This window comes from Poecilia reticulata, chromosome 18 (genome assembly GCF_904066995.2).
Source record: "Poecilia reticulata chromosome 18, P_reticulata-male-v2, whole genome shotgun sequence".
In the NCBI taxonomy this organism is placed as follows: domain Eukaryota; kingdom Metazoa; phylum Chordata; class Actinopteri; order Cyprinodontiformes; family Poeciliidae; genus Poecilia; species Poecilia reticulata.
The window spans coordinates 6,527,385-6,550,798 of record NC_088847.1 but is presented as its reverse complement, the minus strand read 5'-3'; the positions used below and the strand labels follow the sequence as shown (position 1 = coordinate 6,550,798).

Sequence of the window (23,414 nt, the reverse complement as noted above, 5' to 3'; positions counted from 1 at the left end):
AAAACTCTTCATGGAAATACTGCCAGGCAAGATCAACATTGTCAAAAAGAGAGATCCTATTCCAGTTAAATTTGTAGCAAGTCATGGATGGCTTAGGTTTTGGTAACTTGAGATTTGTGACTGTACCTACAGCACAATGATCACTAAGGTCGTTTGCAAAAACTCCTATCCCTGATTCCAGTTTAAAACAGCCAGAATTATGACAAACGCGGGGCGTTTGTCATAATTAAATCTAGGAGTGATGATTTTAGAGGGCATTTGTTGTTAAGTCGAGCGGGGTAATTATTTTACTGGGTGATATTTAAAGAATCACTTACAGTTTTTAAGCTATCTGAAGATGATGTCAACCAGTCCAAATTTAAATCTCCTAGCAAAACAAATTCATTTTTATTTAGATCGGCTAGATATTTAGACAAATGAGGAAGTGCATCAGAGACAGCAGAGGGTGGTCGATAACACCCTATAACTGTGATATGCTGAGCCTTAGTGAATTCAATTTTCAAAGCTAGTAAGTCAAATTGTTTTGGAATGGATACAGAAGATATAAGTGTAACATGGAAGTTGTTCTTTACATTATAACCTTCTAATGACATTTTTTGATTGATAATGGAATTATTTAACCATGTTTCAGTCAAGACTAAGATGTCCGTATTAGTAGATTCAATCCAGATTTTAACCAAATCTATCTTAGGCAATAAACTGCGAGTGTTAATATGTATTATACCAAGACCTGATCTGGTTTTGAATTCTTCCGGTGTGTCAATGTTGCTGGACCTGGGTTAGGTTTGTTTGTTTACCGTTTTATATTAACAAAGCTTATAAAATGTATATTCACAGAATCAAAGTTATGATAATATGACTGATAAATTCCAGTACAATTCTGTACTGTTTCGTGTCATTTTGCAGATTAGTACGTACTTATCTCTTACTCTTAATGTTTTGATGCGGACATCTGTGGTGATATTGACACTATAGGGAGGCAGAAACGCAGCCAGTGGCGACACATTACAGAGAAACTGGGCTCGAAGTCGGAGCTGCAGTTGTTGGACTCCTCCAAGCGCAGCCATTTCCCTCCTCCACCCCGACTCTTCAGCTCCAGGTGCGTTTGTTTACCTGCCTGCTCGGTCCCAGGCGGGAACGCTCGCGCGCTGGGGGGCTCTGCTCCGCGAGCTCCGCAAGGACGGGCTGTACCACCGCAATGATGAAGAGGAGGGGGGAGTCAGCGAGTGAAACTGGACTTTTTCTGCCGATATTAGCTAAACAGTAACTCTAGTCCCCGGACGTAAACCACAACACCGATAAAATAGGATTTCTAATGTTTATAAAAAAATAATAATAGACTTCAAGGGGTTTTAGTCGTTAGCTGTTCTGTTCATAAGTTTCTTTCTCCCCCCTTTCCCTTCCGAGGCTCCATCTTGCCTTTTGATTGACCGCTACATATTTTTTTTCTGGGTGCTGAATTTTCCCCCTGCTGGAAAGAAATAAAGCAACAGTGGAAGGCTGGGAAAGAAAAGGGCAAGGCGGAAAATAAAAAAAGCGACGAAGGAGAAAGTATCATAACAGGAGCTTCACGGGAAAAGTGGGGGGACAGGTTGTAAAAAGAGCAAGAAGAAACTGAGCAAGTGGGGAACGAGACTTGCCATATATTTTCTGGAGTCAGTTCATTTTATTGACAGCGAGCTTCAAATTGAAAGGTACGTCTCTGCTTATTTTTCTCATCCGCGTGCACGAAATTGTTGAGAAATTTTTCAGAAAGTCTTTGTTTTGTTGTTGCTCTAATATTAAATTCTTCTTTTATAATAAATAATTTAAACGTTGAATGCTTTGCTAGAATGTATTCAACTCATACCGCTGTAAAAGAAAACTAATATCTGCTTGCACAAGAAATTGTGTTTTTAATTAACGCGAGAGCTTGTGGCAGAGTCTGTTATTGATGCGCACATGTGGCACAACCAGTGGGCTCTTTGTTGCTCTCTCTCCTCCAGCCACTTGCTACATACAGTAAATGACCGCGGCATGGCAGGATATAGGCCGGTATTGACATTTTCATACCGCATGAACTTATGTGATATATGGAGCGCCCCCCTCACCCCGTCCTCTGCTCTCCTTCCTCCATTTCTTTACTGCCTTTCAGCCGCATCCATGCTTGTCTTTGTGCATTTAAACAGTCCACTCCACAGGGCTGCAGCTCGAGGCTGTTTCATGGTTCAGTGCTTTTTATTTACGTGACAGCGAGGTTGTATTTTTTTCTCTTCTTTTTTTTTTTTCCTCCCAATGCGAAGTGCTGGGAGGGAGCTGCCACATTGCAAAATATGTGCCAATGTCAAATGGAGGTGTGTCCCCTAGTGTGGCTTTAGTGGCCCCCGTGTTGGCTCGGATATATGCACAAGAGAGAAGACTGACATAAAATGTCACAATAAAGCTGCGTTTCACGAGGAAACCCGCGGATATCTTTTAGATACAGCCTATTCTGGGGCGCGTGAAGGAGGAGGGGGCTGTTTTGATCCGGTTTGTCGTGCTACCTAGAGGCGCACGCATTCACTCACACAGAAGCTCGCGCGCAGCTCCTGTGAGTCATACCGCATTTGGACGCTCGCGCTGCTTCAGCGAAGTGGAGAGCCCCTGCTGACAGCGTGCACGCGCACACTCATATAGCCTCTTCGAAAGTAGGAATTGTTTTTCTTATTTGTTTTTAATTAAAATGATCTCAGTTTTTTTTTTTAATGGGGGCGTACGAGGACACAAGAAACACACCTGTACCTGCACGCGCTATGACAGAACTGATGGATGGGTGGCGACGCAAACACAGCCACGTCCAGGAGAAAATGCCCCGGATTTATTTATTTTTTTTCTTTTTCTTCTTGCTGGGGCGTGGTGTATATTCAGCACTTAAAATCTCCATCTGTTTTACATCAGAATGAATGACTACAGCAGGAAGTTACTTTCTAAAATCAAATACAAATGAGACGATTTTAAGGGTTAGTTAGCAAATTTTCAAATAGGTGAATCCTGTTTCACTTCTTGCCCTATTCCACTTTCTACAAATCTCATTTTACACCTCTTGAGCTGTAGCCTCCTCTCTACATTTTGCCATTCAGGCTGGGAAGTTAGTGAATCCCAATTGAAAGCAGCATTGCTTTTGATAAGGTCTGACCTATGCCTACAAATGCACTCACACAAATGTCATTTTCAAAAGGCTTTTAGTCTGATGTGTTTCAATCAGATGTGGAAACTAGCACCTGATACGGGCCAGATTTCACAAATATGCAACCTCTTTAAAATTCTTGCAAATCACTCAAACGTTATTGCTTCTATAAATTGATCATCTGGTTCACTTGATGTAAGAGAGGCCATTAAGATTTAAACGAGATGGTGAAAAATAGTTGTAATTAATGTTGGCCACAGAAAGAAGATTTTTGTTAGCTAACGATGATTTTGCAGGTTCAGCAACTTTTAACAGTCTGACGTGGATTCTGATGCCCATTTTAGAGGTGTGCCGATCGATCGGCCACCGATTATAATCGGCCGATTTCCGTGAAAAAGTGTATGATCGGTGATCGCCGATCACGGTCTCTTGTTGCCGATCACACAAACCGATCACCTGCTTCTCATTTCGCAGCCTGCCTGTGCAGCTGGTCTCCTCTTTCCTTCACTCTGCGCAAACGCGCAGCAACAAATCCTAAGCGATGTGAAACTATAACGCACTGAGTGAATGGGGAAGTTTGCGTGTTACGGCGGAAAATTGAAGCAGGTCAAAATGCATCAACACAACGAATCTAATATGGCATAAAAACAATGCCATACTTGATGGAGTTTGGCTACATCGAGGCTCACTGCAGTAAAAAAGACATATGGAGGATCAGATAGCAGGTAAAGCAGCGCACAGCTACAAACACTCACCCGGATTAACATGACGGTCAGAAAGCTAAACAAATAACCCGCGAAATTATTTAAGTCTTCGAGCTGCGATGTGGTTCTGTTCTCGGTGTTGAACCGTTGCTACGCGCTACAGGTAGTAATATTTCACAGACGGAGCCGCTTCTGCTCCACCTGGTAGTGACTCTCACACCGAACTTCTACTTAAAGCTGCAGCATCTAACTTAAAAAAATACATTTTACATACATATTAAAACTTTCGCTGTCCTAACATGAGACAGATAATCTCTAAAAAAATAATTGATCTCCTCCCTGCTCTGCATAATTACTCCGCTCAGTCAGAAACAGCCAATCAGAACTAGCAGTAATCAGCTAGCCGCCATGCTATCAGGAAGTTTTCATTCAGTAACTCTGGATTGTTTATTGTAATGGATCCTGTATTTGCCTTTGAATGTTAAGTTTTATACTTGAATTTTTTTGGCAATGTTGAGAGGTTTTATTTTGGCTCTTTGCATTATTTAGCCTCTTCAGAGCCTTCATATGTTATTAGTCTGCTAAAGATAGTATTATCAATAGCAGTACAATTTGCACAATGTCTGTTTTGTTTAGTTTTCTTCTTGGAAAAAGTTATTAAAAACAAGTTTTTGTCTAAATTAAGGTGAATTCATGGTTCCATTTTCCACATAATCTAACCGGCAGTGTTTATGACAAAAAAATGTAAAAAAATTATGTGTTCGGTATCGGTGATCGGCCCTCATGGGTGATCGGAATCGGTATCGGCAGGAAAAAACCTGATCGGCACATCTCTCGCACATTTATTAAGTCTGACACTGAGGACTAAAACTTCAATTGAGATTAGCATTGCAAAATCAGACAGAGGGACTGTTAAAGCTACCAGGGGTTTAAAATTAAATATATGAGCCAGAATATGACTGGAGAGACGAGCCATGATGGCTGCTAATGTGGATGCTGAGGCTGAAGTTGAACTTGAAGTTGTACTCCTGGTTGTAGTTTTGTATTTAATTACTTCATGTGCATGTTCACCATTCGTAAATACCATATTCTGCTTATACGGTCTGAACTAGATAAGTGAGATGACAGTGTAGTCACGCTGTCACACAAAATAATACTCAAATCAATGTATTTTGTATTTTGCATTTAGCATCGGTGCCTAAGCTGAGTAGAGAGCTTTATTTTGTAACTAGACAGAATAATTAATAATTAGAAATGTTTTTCTTGTTTACTTGCTGTAACTTTTTTTCAATTTTATCATTTCCTTGTATCAGTACCACCCTTTGGATCGTGCTTCATGTTGGAGACTAACTGGTTCAATTAAACCCACTGCCAATGTTTGCCGTTCATTCTTGGCAGCTGTGGGGAATGGTGCAGTGGTTTTGCAAGTCCCTTGAAAATAAACTCCTCATCACAAACCACTACCACAAGTTTTTGTTGCTAAATTATCCAGTAATTTGTCCAGTACTCTCCTATACAACTCAGATTCCTTGCTGTCATCTTACAGAACACAAGTAAACTCCACTCAATAACAAATGTGCATAAAAACGCAAGCAGTTGTATTTAGGGATGGAAGATGACACCGATTTTCGATTCACTGACATGGACGATCACAAACATATGCACTGGATTATATTTAAATTATGGTTAACGCATAGATTACATACACATCATCCATTCACATTTGCATCAAATTAAAAACCACATGGACGAGAGCGATGCTATGAAAGTATTTGAGAAACTGTTAAATGGTTCCCACCCAGAGGCAGAAGTAAAACAGTTGATCTCCATTGCCACAGTAAACCAGAAGAACGTTGGGCTGGTGATGATGAAGCGCCACCTATTCAAAGCTAATTACAGAGTTCATTGCAACTGTTGCAATCATTGGGTTTGCAATCATTGGAAATCAATGGGAAGTTGTTTGTTTTTGCTCTATGGAGAGTTCTTTGGACGTACCATACCACCTCAAAGATAACTGAATCGGCTGCAACACCACCAAAACAAAGTGATGGGATCACAAGCAGGTTTACTAGCTCTAACTTTTGATGCATGGCCCAGTTTTAATCGGTATGTCATAGTGATTTACTGGGACTTTGATACGAGGGTTTGGCTCTTATCCAAGTCATCACTGCAACATTTTCAACATGACTTGAATACTTAATAAGTGGCATTTTGGTTTTTTTTATGTTTTTAATTTTTAAAACATAAAAATGAAAATCATTTTGATGTTTTTCATAAAAATGTTTTTTTATGAAAAAAACATTTTCATAAAAAATGTTTTTTTTATGAAAAAAAAAAACATTTTTTTCCCCCTATCCTATCATCCTATCCATGATAGGATAGGAAGCTATCCTATCATGTTCCTTATCTCTATGTGCTTCAGTTAACATCATATTGTGATTCAACTTCTCTTGTGCTTGTGAGCTGATTGCATTAGTGGGAAGACATGACCGTACACTTCAAAGGATTTCTGCTCTTCTAATCTGCTACAAAGCATGGTTTATTTATTTAGGTCACGGTAACAAATGGTTCTGCAATGCATCCTTTGTGTTCATATAATTATTGAACAGATGCTGGGCTGCAGAAGAGGCACTTCCTCTCCATTAAGGGGTATTTCATTTTGAAAAATGATGACATTGATAGATGTCACAATGACTCTCCAGACTGGAGGACTGATAATTAGTTTCAACATGCTGTGTTTCATCGATAGACCCAACAGTAACAATCAACCTTGGTGGTACCATGATGCTAGTTATCAACTCATAAAATTCACCAAGGTTTTCAAAATATGTATTCATGTAAAATATGAACAATGTCTTATAGCAACGCGTACCGTAAGAATCACTCAAGTCATTAATAATTAGTAGTTGCAAGATTTAAGCCAGGCTTTGAACATATAAATTGATCATATTTCTGAAGCTAGTCAGGTGAGACAAGTTCCAGTTACGTTCTGCTGCATCTACTATAATCATACATAAATATATAAGTGAAAGCTAGCTCAGTCTGAAACCATGTTTAACGCTGATTAAAATACTGGAATTACTTCTGTAAAGGTCAGAGAGGTCAGGCTTATATGTGATTATTCTTTGTATCATTTCAAATAACTTGATTTGAAAATACTTTATTTATTCCAAATAAAGTAATAACCCTTGTATCTCACATCATCCCATATTATCAAAGAGTCGTTATGAATGGTGATGCTGTGGGCAGGAATGGAATCTGACAAATTTGATTTGACTGGCTCTTTAGCACTGATGGGTTCTGAGAAAAGCAGTCTGAAGAACTATAAAGGCAATCTTATTTAAAAATGTTTTGACATTTCTAGTTGAGAACATGAATGATTTATAAGGTGACTATTTCAGTTACAATGACAAAATGTGCACTTTCAAAAACAGTACTAATTCCCCATATGTTTAAATAACATACAGTACAGGACGATCCTGTGAACTGAAACGCTGACCAGTCACCCGCCACCAGATCAAGGATATTTGCGACCAGTGTTTCACTTTCAGTGAGCTGGACCGTAGCCGTATTTCGCTGTTGATTTCCTACTTTTCTTCTTGAGCCGAGTCATACACATCTGTCGGAGCCAAAAATAAACTCCTGAGCTGAAACACTTGCCCTTTGCTCTGATGCAGCGTCTCTGAGTGTGTGCGGTCCGGGCCCATCAGTCATCCAAGGAGATAAAACTTGCTGACATCACTGCCGGGTGGTAGGAAGGTGGCACACATTTCTGAACCCACTGAGAAGGCAGTGAAGTAATCCGACAATCAGACAAAAGTGGAAACATTAAAAGACGGTGACTGTATTTGTTAACCCCAATCAGCCATGTTCTATCGCCGCCACAATATTGAACTCAGTGGCCGCTATTGAACAAACCTGACCTCATTATTGATGTGACATCATTGGACTTTCCCAATGTCCATTTTGCACTCAGCTCTTTTACTCAGAGCAGACGGCAAATATTCCAAATTAATATTTGTTTTGTTTGGCAAAGAACAAATGTACTTCCTCAGGTAGTGCTGTAAACCAGGACAAATACAGACTGACACCTTGTCTGTTGACTCGACCAATATTAACATTTACTCACACAGTGTTTGCTGATCCGTCAGTGTTGTCTCCAGGGAAGCTCGATCTGTTAGATGAGTAATGGCTCTACAGAAGCATAAGGCTGACAGTTCTGACACTGAATACTAAAGTGAGTTATACTGGGAAATTTATATGTAAAAAAAAAAAAAAAAAAAAAAAAGCATTGACAGTTTCATTTTAATTCAAAGTTACTGATTCAGAGATTTTTTGTTGAGTTTCCAGTTGAACTGTACAGGTGCAGAAAAGTCTGGAAATGTCACAATCCTGGGCAGTTTGTGTTTTCATTTGTCTTTTGATCATTTCTTGGTGTATTATTGTTAGTTCTTTCCATATTCAGTTGTCATTTTTGACATTAGGATTCAGTCCTTTGTGTTTAGGTTCTTATTTATTTTTGTGGTCTGTCCTTTGTGTATTTAAGAAGGAAATGACATGAAAACCCCCGCCTCTCGCCCGGTACACTAGCTGGAGATAGGCACCAGCACCCCTCCCGACCCCATTAGGGGACAAGGGTGTAAGAAAATGGATGGATGGATGGATGGATGACATGAAAACCTCAGAAGACACTCACCGCAACTTCCTTCCTCACAACATGTAAACAAAAATGGAGTGGCGTTGGATTTTAGCGTTTGTATATTTTCTAGTTTGTCTTTGGTAAAAGAAAACAAACCATTCCTCCCACTAGTTCTAGATGCAAGTGTTTGTTTTGGTTGTATTTGCCCACAACGGCCTGTGCTATAGTCCGCTTCCTGTTTTGAAGCGGTCTCCAGTTTGCTTGCATTGAACATATGCATTCACACCTTTGTGTTAATTAGTCTCCTTCCCTCACTTTCTCCCAGCCACAGCTGCAACTGATTGCGTCTGATTAGCCCATCTGGTTCTTTGTCATTTCCCTCTCCTGCCTCAGCATATAAGATCACTGGTTTTCTTTGTTGTTGGATTCTTCTGTTACTTTCTCTCTTTCAGTTTCATCGGTTTCATGACTTCTTCCCTTTGGAGCCTTTTTGCCTCTGGCCCTGCCTGCATTTGGGTCCAACTACAAACCAAACCATGGCAGGAAATAAACTACCACGTCTCGTAAACCTGGACTTTTAACAGGGGTGTACACTTTTAGGAGCCACTATATGTTAGGGATTAGCAGGGTTAGCAGAGTTAGCTTTTTGAGCTGTAAACATCTGTGTACTGGCTGGGTAACCTGCAGCTAACATTTCTGCATCCACCCTTCCTGTTATCAGCTGAGGTCTTACCCTCTGCTTGCATTTTAACCTGACTGGATAACAGATGTGGTGTACTGAAAATCATAAACTTTTGAGTCTTCCTCCTTAAGTAACAGCTTCCACAACAAGATAGTTGTTGTTAGAGCAACTTGGCAGCACTTAAGTAAGGTACACATCATTAAGTCAATCCCCAGGCGACTTAATAGTGCAACTCTAAATTTAAACTGTTAGCATCAATGTGTTTAGCTAACCACAAGTGTTAAACTGAGTGTCACTGAAAAACTGACCAAACATTTTGGTCAGTCAGCTGAGATTCTGTTTATGAAACTTGAGACACTGTGAGCTCTGTTAAAGGGTAAATAAATGTGTGGCGCTACGTTGAGGTGGTCCAGTAAACAGGTTTAATAGAATCCGTGTTGCTTCAGAGGTGGACTAAGGTCCCAGAATAAGAGCAGAGTAGATGTTGCTGTCGTCTTGTCCGCCTTGAAATAGTGCTGGCCTTTCTGTGGAGGCGGTGACGACACCGGTTCCATTTCCGCTGGACTGTGCGGAATGCCAGCTGTTGCTGTTGTGATAACGTTCCGTGTTGTTGGGATGCCGGACTCTGACTGAAAGTGGAAAGCACAAGTGGTCTGTGGTGTAGTGCGTGATGGGTGTTCCAGTGGTGACGCTGCCTTGGAGCCTATGAGCAAATTTCCTTGATAGACTCTTGAATTTTGCTTTCATTTTCTCCAATACCACTGAAGGTTCAAATGTTTTCTTCCCTTTTTGCTGGAAATCTGAACAAAGTGAGGATAAATTCTGTTTCAATCAACAATAATAAAGTTGTCGCAGGTATCTTTAATGATTTTGATCAAATCTGAACCATCGTTTATGCATTGTTTTCCAGTTTGTCTTGTCCGTCAGCACTTTGTCTTTGACCTTGTTTTCAGCAACGGAAATGCCTTGTCAGTTTAAAAGGCGGACATGACATGTATTTTTTCTTATGTTCCTGTATTGATTTCCAGCTAATAGCTGGAATCCTGTATAAGAGTAATGCAAGCTGTTGTTAAGCTCTATACCTCCATCAGAGTTATATATTGCTAACAAAATGAACTGGGGCGTTTAAGTCATGTTCATTGTCAACAAAAGCGAATAACCTTTATTGAGACAAAAACATTGTCAGACAATATAAAGATTAAAGTTGGTATAGCTGAACTGTTATAGCATAGTCTAATAGTGTTTTCAATGCAGCAGAGTTAGAATCTGCAAGAGATGGATCTATGCTGTCTGCATTTTCTGATGTTAAATTAGTTTTATACATGAAAGCGGGTCAACACCTTTGTTTTCCAAATGAGAGCTGTATAGGAAACTGCAGTGTTGTCATTATCACAGTGTCGCACTGTAAGCAATATGGTAATTATGAACTCCATTTAATATGACTAAAAACTATCATTTATGAAAACTTTGATCAATGTGGACATTTGACCAAGCTCCGTATTTGCGTTTGAGTGTAATGCAGCAATATATCCACATACTTTCTTTGACATGATTCCCATTCGACTTCAACTTGTGTTTCAGCTGAAACAGGTTGGGGGGAAAAGGTAATTTCAGCTGAAAATGAAAAGCTGTCTTAAAAATGCTCAACTTTGTGTGACCAGAGTTGGAGTCAAGTGCTAAAAAAATGTAATCATCCTTAGATCTATCCAAATAAATTATTACTGTATTTCAGATTGGATTTAGAGATACCAACATTTGTGGATGTGTTGTAAACATGAAGCCGAACAGTTCCTGTCTCTCTTATTTACTTGTCCCAGTTATATCCTGTACAGCCTGTGAGATTGCAGCTCCTATTAATAAAGACTGTTTAGTTTTATACTTCTGGCTCTTGGCTCAGAGTTAAACACAGACTCTGCTCTGTTGATACAAGCACTCAGCACATTTTGGTGAAACCTGGCCAACGCCACACGAGGAAGCATCAAAAATGAAAATCAAAACATTTCCAGTTGTGCTCACACACTTTGATTTCAAGTAGCACAATTAGCAAAGAAAATGGAATAAAGAAAGTAGGGCTGAAACAATTAATCGTGATTAATTGAAATAATCATCAGCTAATGCAGTATCGATTAATCATTAACTAGAGATTCCAAAAAAAGATCATTTGCTGAAGAAACAACAACACACTCAGAGTAGTAATTAAGACAAAACTGTACAAAACATTTATACCTTTTGGCATACAATTATTCATTGGTTAAGGCTAAAGTTAAGCAATTAATCTACAAATGATCAAGCGTACACTGAAGGAATGCTATGTTATTGGATTATGTATAAAAAGAATTTAATTACTTACATCCTTTAATGCATTTCTTAATAATTTATAAAAATGACTGAAATAAAAAAATCTGCTGAATGTGGGAATTTCTTCTTATTGATTGATCATCCAAAGAATTGATTACTCAAATAGTCATTAGTTGCAGCCCTAAAAGAAAGTTGAACTTAAAAAGTTTTTGCAGTGATTCTAGTCTCACAGCACTGAAAGTGATGTAATTTAATACACCTTTAACCTAAAATACTTTGTGGAACCACATGAATTCATCCTCTGGTGAAAAATTAAATACACAGGGGGACATAAAAGTGCTTTAACACTCCGCCTGTGCTACCAAACATCCTTACAGTCAATTACTCCGATAAGGCTCCTTATATTTCACTTGTACATGGGGTATCTGGAATATGAGCCCGGTTGTATTTTTACAGTCCGTACGGCGAAGAGGAGCACATTAGCTGATGACTGAAATGGTTTGGAAGAACACTCACTGCGTGGGAGTTCCAGATCAGTCTAGTCTGAATAAATTCTGGCCATGTGACTAGCATACAATATTCTCCTCAGGTTTTCTTTCTTGGCCCCAGCAAATGGTAGTGTCTAGGACGTACCAGCTTGAGTAAGAATATGGATTTTTGTTATTTATATCCAGTGTAGGAGTAAGTGTGCGTAAGAGGCTCAGCAACTGGGTCAGTGCGTTTGGATTTAAAGCTGGGTGTAGGTGTATAAGACTGCAGAGGTCTTTATATGTGAGTGTGTGTGTGTGTGAGTGGGTGTGTGTGTGTGTGTGTGTGGGTTTGTTGGGAACACATCAGTCCACTGGCTGATGGCCTTAGGCCAGATACAGATAGGCCAGGCAGCACAAAGCTCCGTCTGTTCCTACTAGTCCAAACGGCCCTTCACAACATCCTATTTATAGGCAAACATTCAGATCCAACTCCATTCATATTTCTCAGGTTGGATCCGAGTGTCTTTTGGCACTCCTCTCTCTCTAACCAGGAGATTTTTTTTATGTTGTGTGTCCGAGTGCGCGTCCAGTCTGTCGGAGCTGATGATACGCCGTGTGTGTGTTACACAACTAGGACTGTTTCTCAATAAATCTTCAGGTTGATGGGAGAGAGGCGGGTTGGCCAAAAGACCAATCAGAGCAAATCAACGCGTCCAATATCCATGTGAGGTGGGTTCATACCCAGCACATTGTGTACATGTACATAACAAATCTCCTAGCAACAAGGCATGAGAGCACTTATCGTATAACTGTTGGCCACTGATGGCCGGGCGTACAGTAACAAAAAGGACAGCTGCTAGAAACGGGCTGCTGTGGTGATGATGGAGTTCAGCTGCAGCTGTTTGATTGATTTATTAGTCAGACCTGTGAAGGCGCTGTTGCAGTAACCAATGCGGCTAAAGATAAACGTATGGATGAGTTTCTCTAGCTCGTGCTGAGACATAAGTCCTCTAATCCTAGAGATGTTCTTCAGGTGATAGAAGGCCGACTTTGTGACTGTCTTAATGTGGCTCTGAAGGTTCAGGTCAGAGTCCATCACTACTCCCAGGTTTCGGCCTGATCGCTGGTTTTCAGTTGTAATAACTGAAGCTGTGCATTGATTCTAGTTCGCTCCTCTTTGGGTCCAAAGATAATAACTTCAGTTTTGTTTCTGTTCAGCTGGAGAAAGTTTTGGCACATCCACACATTCATCTGTTCTAAGCATCTATTCAGTGATTGGATGGGTTTAGAGTCACCTGGTGACATCGTGATGTAGAGTTGTGTATCATCCGCGGAGTTATGGTAGCTAATCTTATTTCCTGTTATAACCTGAGCCAGTGGGAGCATATAAACATTGAAAGAAGGGGTCCTAGGATTGAACCTGGGGGTACCCCACATGTGACCTTTGACCTCTCTGATGAGAAGTTTCCGATTGAAACAAAGAAATCCCTGTTCTTTATGTAAGATTCAATCCAGATGAGCACTGGACCGGAGAGTCCGACCCAACTCTCCAGTCGATTCAGTAAAATGTCATGGTCAGCAGCAGCAGTGTCGAAAGCTGAGGTACACTGAGGTACAACAGTACCAGCACTGTGGTTCTCCCAGTCTGTATTTCTATGGATATGGCATTAGCTGAGCTGATAGAAAAACCAAAACAGTTTTATGATGCACTCTGCTCTGTATCCAGTTGTATTGCAAACCGTGGGAAGCAGAAAAACTGTGGATAAATCATAACTCTGAATGTTTCAGCTCTAATCAGGATGAGTGTAGCTCAGAACAATATCTAGAGCACATTAATGTCATTTGCTGCTTCCTGTGTTAGATCACTGCCATCCAGCTGTCATCATAACTATGGAAAAAAAGAAATAATTATAGACTAGAATAGCTTGAATAGCATTCTCGTTTCTTTTATAGATAACTTTAATCAGAACAGGTTGGCTCCTGCTCCTCATTACTTTTTATTACACCAGAAGATGAAATATGTAAATCACTCACTTATAGAAGGAATGACACATATTTTTATGTAAAGAAATGAAACACCATTTCTCACATAGTTGTGCTATTTATGCTATGATATTCAACAGAAAGATTATAAATTATTATTCAACATCAAAAAACTTGCTATTCCAAAAGGACTGTGTACACTTTTGAAATCCACTGTATTGAATTTTTCCACTAAATAAATTCATCCACTGGTTTCGTTTTCATATCCGGCATCATTTAATTTCCAGCTCTGTTCCTTGATGGACACCGGATTTGTAGTAATGAAATAACCATCCTAATTATGTTTTTATGAAGTGGGACCCCGTTTTTCTTTCACGCCAACATCAGCCACCGCGCAGACAGAGGATCTGTCAACGACGGATATTGGAACCGACTTGTGATGGCGCGTGACGCAGTCGCAAGCGCCCATCTTTGGGGTGATTCATGTAACGCTCATCACGTGACTCGTGTGGTGGATGATGCACAGATGCCTTCAGGAATTTTGGGTGTGCTGTCAGATTCACTAAATATCATAGAAGAAGAGAACTTGAGAGGTTTTGGAGTAAAAAGGGACAAAAGTATGTGGACATTCCTCGTCGTGTTGTCAGATTTCATCCTTTTTTTCGGCGACACTACGTTTGTCAAAAATACCGGGACGCCACATGTTAATGTTGCTCCTTGATTTCTTTTTTTAAACCTAAATGAAACTGTACCAACTGGAACAACACTGACTTGCACTGGTGCTGTTGTGCAGGAAAGCAGATGTTTGCAGTTTGCTTTCAAACGAAAAAAAAAAAAATCTTGTAAAAAGCTTTCTAAGCAAATAAGAAGTTGTGGTTTTGGACGCAGATGAATGAAGTCGGGAGAAAAAGCAGAATAGAATGTTTTGATCTCTACATTCATGTGGCCCGTCATTGTAATTGAATGTTTTTGGACACGCATTTTGCTTTGTTATACTTTAAATGTGTAAAACATTCAGTCCTTGTGGGCAGCCTGATGTTGTCAGATTTTATTATGTATTTCTCTTCGTGTCTTCTTGAGATTTACTGAGTATAAAAGAATTCTGTAGGGCTTTAATGTTTCTTTGAATTGAAATAATTGCAATGACTTTTGTTGGCACTTGCAGTGCTTTGCAACATTTTATATAATGATGTAGCCCTGCAATATAGACAAGGTTGTTTACTCAGAAGAGCAGCAGTGAGTTTGTTAAAGCTCCACAGAAGGGCAGAAAAAAAACTCAGAGGGCAAATGAGTGCCATAGCAGATGTATTAGACCTGTCATGATAATACATTTTGTCCAGTGATAAATTGTCCCAGAAATTACAGCGATAAACGATAACGCTATTTTGGGACCATTTTCAAGTAATGTATTGACAGTGGCATAATAATGCAAGCTTGCCCTCTTTCAGACCAGTACAGTGTTGCTAAATAGGACAGATGAGTATGGAACCCTGTCAAGAACTCGGATGGAAAGTCAGTGTTATGATTTTTTGGAACGCAACTACAGGAAGGAAGATTTTTACAAATCTGCTTTAATACAGCTCTTCTTAAGCTTCATCTTCTTTAGCTCCGTGTCAGAGTAAAATATATGAAATGTAGATTTTAGAAACAAGATTCTACCTCTGAGTTTTGCCTTTACAGGATTTAGGAGTTTTCTAGAATGAGTGTCTGAAGAGAAGTTGCTGTATGTTGGGCAGAAAATCAGAGAACCAGGCTGTTTATCTCTTTCATCTCCCAGCCAATGGCCTCACAATATCAATTTACCATGGTTGGAAGGACAATTAGTGGAAGTGTGTCTCTTTGTGTCTGTGTGTCCATGATCATGTGCTCGTCTATTGGGCTCATGACCTAGATTGAGAAGATCGATTCAGCTGTTCAAATCCCGTTTTTTTTTTTCTTTTTTTTTTTTTTAGAATCAGTGGAAAAAAACACACTCCAATCTGAGCAAGATGAGCCGTCTCGTCATTTGCATCGCCGCAGCATTACTCGGGGGATTCACTGCTTCGGTTCATGCTTTGCTTTGATGAATGTTCTCGGCGACATTACTGAACGAGCCAACTAAAAGCCTGTCAGTCGAGAGAGACACTGAGTTTCATGGATGAACGGAGTTAAAGCAAGGAGCACATGCTCATCATCATCTGCGATCCTGTTCAGCGGAGGAGACTTCTCGGAAGTTAATACTGCGACTGCCGGCCGTTAAATGAACCCAAAGCGCTGACAGGTTCTTGTCACCCTGTCAGATTGTTTCTTTAGATTCTTAAGAGACAAAAAACCCATTTGGGTCAGTCACAAGCTTTAAAACTAAACATAGATGTACAATGTGTGTTTGGAAGGTATGTCAGTGTTATGATTGTAGGTCATCTGAAAGAAAAGCTGACAAATGAGGCTGAATATCTGCAGTTCACAACTTCAAGCAAAAAGTCGTGATCTTAAAACAGTTTATATTGTTATTGTCCAAATTTGCCATTCTTATGTTTACACCATCGCGTCAAGGCAACAAAGTACTCCTGATTTACCTTTTAAAAAACCAAAGCTTTTGATCCAATTTGACCTCAGATGCTTGTTAGAGTATCACTGGACAAACAGCATCATGAAGACAAAGGAAGACAGGGAGAAGGCTTTGGAGAAGTTTAGGCCTTCAAGCAAAACAAAATAAAATAAAATAAAAAAGACACCTGAATTGCCATACAAGCATCAACCAAGAGCAATATGGTGATCTGTAGAGCTTTGCAGCTCAGTTAACAGAATCTGTTGGCAACTATTAATTGCACAATATTGAATTTATGGAAAAAATGGCAGGACAGAGCAAAGATATTTTATCTGCTTTTCCCATAAGTCATCAAGGGAACCCAGCAAACGTGTAGGAAGGTGCTCTGGACAAACAAGAAAAATGTTTAGGGCTTCACATATTTTGGGGCTGCACAAAATATAGCAAATATACTGCCGTCGCAATGTTAGTACGCACAATATTAATTTCATGATGAAGGAGGAGACAATGGCTCAGAAAATATGTCCTTCCCTTGGGGTACTGAATGAAAACTAAGCATTGTGCCATGGTCGCCCATAATTGATTAGATTTGGGTAATTTTGATAAACGACTCGAGGAGCCAGTGATGAAACCCGATGATTCGCCGACGACTTCCCTTCGACCCCGTTGAGGATCAAGTGACTCATGATCTGCTTTTGGACCTCTGTCACAAGAGAGAGAGACACAGACAGACAGAGATTCTGCTCAGAGGAGAGGTCATGACGGAGGGAATGAAAGACAACCCGATAAAGAAAAGAGAAGCGGTGTCGAGCCACTGAATGATGGATCTCAGAGAATATTTAGGAGAGAAAACTCAGAGGACAACTCTGGGTCTCCATGGAGGCTGCTGTCATGTCTTCTCTCGACACATTTGTCGCTCATTTTTCACGTCTCGCGCTTTTCTCTGCCCAGCCAACTGCTTGCAAGAGATTGTGTTTCGTGTTGAAGTGAGCAGAAAATGCCATAATGCTACAGTGCCAGTGGGATTTATCTAGTGAAGCATTATGTTGATAAAAACAGCAAAGCCACGCAGGGACACAAAACTAAAAGTCCCTCTTAAATCAGTGTTTGTTGGCTGTAATCCTTCACACCGGTTTGGCATTTAGATCAAACATTACAGTCATTTTCAGTCGCATGAATCTTTATCGTCATTGTGGCATTTACCTCCACATATCCAGCGGAGCATTAGCGAGCGCACAGTTGAAAAGCCGGACTCTTTTTTTTTTCTTCCTTCTGTTTGCCTTCCATCCATATTTCACTGTGCTGCTGAATAGTATAAAATAAAGAAAACATGACCTCAGCAGATAATCTGTGTGCATGACTACACGTCTCGCGGTGCCCGGCGCACATCTAAAACTGACACAGTGGTGCCCAGATGTGACAGCACTGAGGCCCAGCAGACTAACAGGATTCGCTTCAGGAGAGAGGGCAGATAAAGTCCTCAAAGTGACTGTGTACTCAACACCTGGGGCTCTCCACTGTGATTGCGTGTGTGTATTTGTGTCAACACCGGGGTAAATCCGTAGTGCGCATTTCACTTTCGATAGGAAATCCTCTGAGGTATTACTGTGGGTTGGCTACGAAGTGCCAAAAACATTCAATCCATGATATTTTTTATTACATTGCAAGCATTATGTCTAAATGCCATACTTGCTTCCCTTTTTAGTACATAAAACTCCTAAAATAATTTGCCAAAATCTTCTTATAAAATCTTATTTGGCTGTGACTTGCAGTTCTCAGAACAAAATAAAGCTGTATTTTTTTTGTTTTTGTTTTTATTAAGCACTTTTTTTTTTGTAATTCCAATTTATATTGAAACATAGACGTAGAAGGGGAACAAACAGTCCATGAAAAGAAGTGTACCAAAAATGAAACCTAACCAGGGCCCACCAGCCAACCACTCGGAGAAGTTAGTGAAATAGTAAAGAAAACACACTGTCCACCAAACAAAGAACTCGATTGGTCGGTGGGACATGTGCTTCAATGCAAAGGTAAATTAGAAAAGAGAAAACCTCATTAAAATAACAAATAATCATCCAAGTAAGCATTGTTATTGCTCATTTTCTGCCATTTGAATTTTTATAAAGTAACATTATGGGATTGACAAAGTCATGTTAGCTAGTTAATAGTCACCACAACTGGAATAAGTCCGGTTTTAAAACCCAACTCTAGTGGCTTGATGCCTATTGAAGTTTATTATATAAACAAGAATGATATACTGTATGTTTTCAGTTTCCAATCTGCAGCTGCCACTTTTATTCTTGATTGTAGATATAAAAATAAAGCCAGTGGTCCCAGCTGACCATCAGCAGAATACATCTGGTTTAATATTATTTTTTCAATCGAAATTGTTTACAACTTTAGTATACTTTGGTTACCTGCGTATAACTTTGGTATAATTTCTTATTTGAAAACTTTTACCCCAAAATCTCACTCTTAAAAGAAAATCTGCTGCTGTTGGAGGTACTGAAACTTCACCTCCTTCAGTGACCTGTTGGCTTTTTTGACACAGTCATTTCCCCCCCCAAAAAAACACCTGTAATGTCAAATGTAAAATTGACTTCTACAAAATAATGACAATTAAATAAGAATGCAAAGCATAAAATAAGTGACTGCATAAATATTCACCTACTTCAGACTGTGTGGTTGATTCATTAGCACATGGTCTAACTATTTTTTTTTTTAAAGTAAATTCCCTAAACACAAAAGCATGGAATAGGGAATATACGGACAATACCAAAAGTACTAAAACTATACCATAACTCAAAGTCATGACTGTTGTCAATTTTAGAAACCAGTAAAGTATTTAAGCCTGCTTTAGCTGAACTGTAATATTTGCCTGACACAGTGAATATTCTCAAAACAACCGTCTTTGTAAAATGTCAAGGACTTTGAAGAAGGTCCAAAAGCCTAAAGGACATGAACTCTTAAGCTGCCTTCTTCTTCTGACCCTCAAACATTTTGTTTCTCATCATCTTCAGTCTTAAACCTTAAAAGCTACGGCTCCACATGTTGAAACAGCCGCGCTTGTCTCCCAAATGCCACAGGCTCAACATTTCGACATTTCAGCCTTCAGACTTTCTCTATATTGGTGACCTTAATGCGTAATTCTGACTTCAGACAACTCTACATATGGTTGGGTTTGCTAACCGTATTTGAGTTCTAAAGGAGGCTTTTAACTTAGAGCTGGAGGCAGGGAAGGACCTGGTAAATGAGTTGATTCTGCCTGTCTAAATATTTGCCCTTTTTCTGTTTTCACATGTTGTTGGGTGTGGAATAATAATAGACAGAAAGAAGGACAGCGAAAACAGATGGGAACTGAGAGTGACAAATAAAAAGTCAGGAGCGGAGAGAGTTGGGAACAAAGGTGTGAGAAGCTCTAAGAAAGCGATTGAAATAAAAAAGGAGCTGGTGGAATGACAGACTTGTCAAAGCGGCTGGCTCTGTCACATATTGGACTGTCAATGAAACAAAGGGTTTTATTTAGTTGAAGTTCCTAAAACTTTACAAAAGCCAAGAAGATGTGTGGAGTAAGATGTTCTGTTTAATACAGCTGACTTCTCTTGGCAGAAACGCAAAAGGTCTTTAAGCTCCAACTTTTCTTTGTCCGGCGGCAGATTGCTGCCTCTTCCTCACACACTTATAGACATTACACAGACACTGCCCTTGGCTCACCTTCTCCAAATAAAAGTCCACTTAGATCAGATTTTATGAGGTTTCCCATATATCTTCATTTCCCACATGTGACACATGTGAAGGGTCACTGCAAACTGGTAGATAAGTGATACAGTTGGATGAATCTGACCTGGATGCAGGCCTTGAAAGAATGAATTCAGTATGCTGAGATGTTGGATTCAAATGCAACAGAAAACAGCTTTGTAGTGGACGTGGTCAGATGTGCTGCGTGACTTTTATTTAAGCAATTTTTTCATTCCCTAATTTGGAAACAATGGCATGTGAGGCTAAAAGGCAGGTGCAACTATAAACCTCGCTTAATACATCTTTACTGTCACTGTTGTTACTGGTGCATAAGAAAAATATTTAAAATAAACAGACAACTTAGCCGGGTAGGGGCGAGTAAAGCCTGGTGGCCTGCCATGATTATAATACACTGGGGGAAACCCTGAAGTAAAACTCCTTGTATTGTAGAAACACAATGCAAAAAATTGTCTCCTACTGCAGTAGTTTTTAAAAAAATGGTGTCGTAATGACTGGATTGTTTCTAATAAAATTCAAATTCATCGCAGCAGCTGGAAGCCCAGTCCAGAGTTTTGCTGTGTGGTGACATTGCCCTAGAGGACATGCACATGGAGTCAGCGTGACACAGCAGTGCAGAGCAGGGTGCAGCCTGACAGTGGGGATTGACAAAAACAGCTTGTGACAAGTTGGATTGAGGCGGCCCGCTAACAGGATGGAACAAACTAACATCTCTGGATTATGGATTATGAATGCGTGCAACACTAATTTGAAGGAATTATCGTCCGCAGCCCGACAGCTGATGGACCCGACAACTGTTGCCTGACAGCTGAAACTGGAAGAGCGGTCCAACAGGAAGTGAGAGCGGCCTCTTGGTCTCAGCCAGTTACACGTTCTCCTCTTCCTATGTCGGCGTCCCTCCCCTCGGGCCACCTAAAGAAATCCCAGCTTCTTTCCGTTCCTTTTTCCATGGTGACAGACGGTGCAGTTTAGCAGTTATTACACACTCGGAATCACACGGACTCAGAGAGGCAGCCGAGAGAAAGAATGATGGATGATAGAGGGAGTAAGCCTGATTATGTTACATCAGAAAACTGTATAAGGAAAGTGAGTGGAAGAGTTGAGTAAGTACAGAGGCAGAGTTACATGAGTCCCGTATCAGTTCTGTATAAGGTGTCACTCTGTCCTCTGCTGTCTTTTCTCAAAGGCAATAGATAACACACCTTAAACTGTTTGTAAAGGAAAACTAGCACTGCACATCGATTTCTGATCTCCAGTTTTGTAAAGCTTTGAACTGCAGAGACAAATTTTAGCCAAATGAACTGTGAGCTGTCCTTTATACATTTCTATTCTTTCTGACTTCATTTAATCATTCAATACAGAGTTGGCCACCTTTGAATGTTATTCCTGCAGTAACAACCTCCTCACCGAACAGCCTCCTGGTCACCATTACTTCAATAGCCAACAAAGGATATCCATTAAACCATTCAAAGGCAGATTTGCGGGTGGGTTTCGGATTACTGTCTTGGTGTAACTTACCCTTTAGCCTCCCATATTTTTGGATGTACATCATTCCACCCAGTTCCATCAAAGCATATTCAAAGCAGACACATCCGTCCGTGTACTGAGTGTCGCACAGAAAACTGCTCAGTGGGGAACAGTCTATATTTCTAACTGTCTTGTATGTGACACCGAGCTGATAAGGTTGAGAGTCGGTGCAAGTAGTTACAAGAACGCAGAGAGGTGCAGTAACTGGTGGAGAGAAGAAACGGAGCTAGGCGCACAACTAGCTCATCAAACTTGCTATCAATTGGAGGTGTGGGAACTGAACTTATTTGTCCCTGAAATTCTCATCTCTCCAGCAAAACACACCAAACCTTGTTGTACGCTGTGATTTGCTTGGAATTCTGAATTTCCCAACTTGGGAAACTGATTTCTCGCCAACAGGGTCTCAATCCGACATGGCCGCCTCACAAAAAATGGAATGATAGCCACAGTAATAACTCTTTATATGCAAATCTGTTGATTTGTATCTCATTATCAAATCGATCAAATGTCACTACAGTTTTTAAATGGCTAAAATGCTGAGCGAATCACATTATCAGCTTGTAACATATGGTAGATAACCTAAGTTTGCTGTTGAAGGAAGACGTTACCATTTGGGTGAATCATAGCTGCTGTGGCACCAGGACAAATCTGCAGAGCTCTTTATAGGCTGTTGGGCAGAACAAAGTTAAACTCTCCTGCCTTCACACTCTGTTAATTGTTTTGTGTTTTGTCTCCTATTTTGATAGACTTTCCCATTCTTCAACCTGTTGTGCTGTTCAGTAAATCTGCTCCTCTGCTGCTGTTTTTGTAAATAGCAATCTTCCTGTGAGACAAAGGATTAATTATAGACTGTGCAGCTAAAGATTGGTTTATTTTGTAATTGGTATCTAATGACAAATTCTATTTTAATCAGATAAAGTCATTGGGATGAGTAGATTATGCATGACAGTACATTAGATCAGTCTTCGACTAGGATGACCAGACAGCCGGTCGCCATGGAAAATGAGTAGATTTGTTAGTTCAAACAAACAAAAACACCTTCAGGAATTGAATTGTATTTAAGTGTTAAGATTGTTATGACTTTTTAAAGATGGCATTCATGCAGCAGAGACAGAGCTTGGAATGTGCAGTCTGATTTCAAATGTTTCTGTGGGTCATGCATATGTTGTATCACATGCAAGTGAACACAATTGAGAGAATATCATAAAGAACATGACATTGAACAGATTTGCCACGCTTGGCTACCTACATGTTGAAGAGAGTGATAACAAAATTGATCTGATGACTGTTGTTTCAAATCTGTTCGCATGGTTTCCTTACTTATTTATAGCTCATATTATGTGTCAGTCCTAGTTTTAGAGTAACAGCATGAAAGGGAAAGGCATTACAAAGACTTCCCCTGGTGACAGTACTGACACTAAGAAAACAAGTGACCAAGGAAACGCAGAGAAAGACGAGGTTAAGGAATGTAAGGAGGGAACAGGAGAGCTACATGGTGAACAATGGAAGTAGTGAGTGTTTGGTGGTGTGTGCTGGCCTTCTTTGGTGACTAATCATTTCCGCTTGAGACCCAGTTTTTTCCCCAAGGGGGGAAAGCTGTTCATTTCGTGATGTGTGCACGCTCATATATACACACACATCACACGAACTAACTGGCCTTCTTCATCCGTCTGATGTAATGCC

The 23,414-nt window shown here is 40.0% G+C and overlaps 1 protein-coding gene across 1 annotated transcript in view; it reads left to right on the top strand.

The window, feature by feature from the left end:
- Positions 1 to 1,203: 1,203 nt before the first annotated feature.
- ndrg2 (NDRG family member 2) overlaps positions 1,204 to 23,414 on the top strand; it is a 35,814-nt gene continuing 13,603 nt past the window's right edge. Inside the window, exon 1 of the mRNA XM_008435195.3 lies at positions 1,204 to 1,694. The gene's annotated coding sequence lies outside the window, so the exon portion shown is untranslated. The remainder of the gene's footprint in view (positions 1,695 to 23,414) is intronic.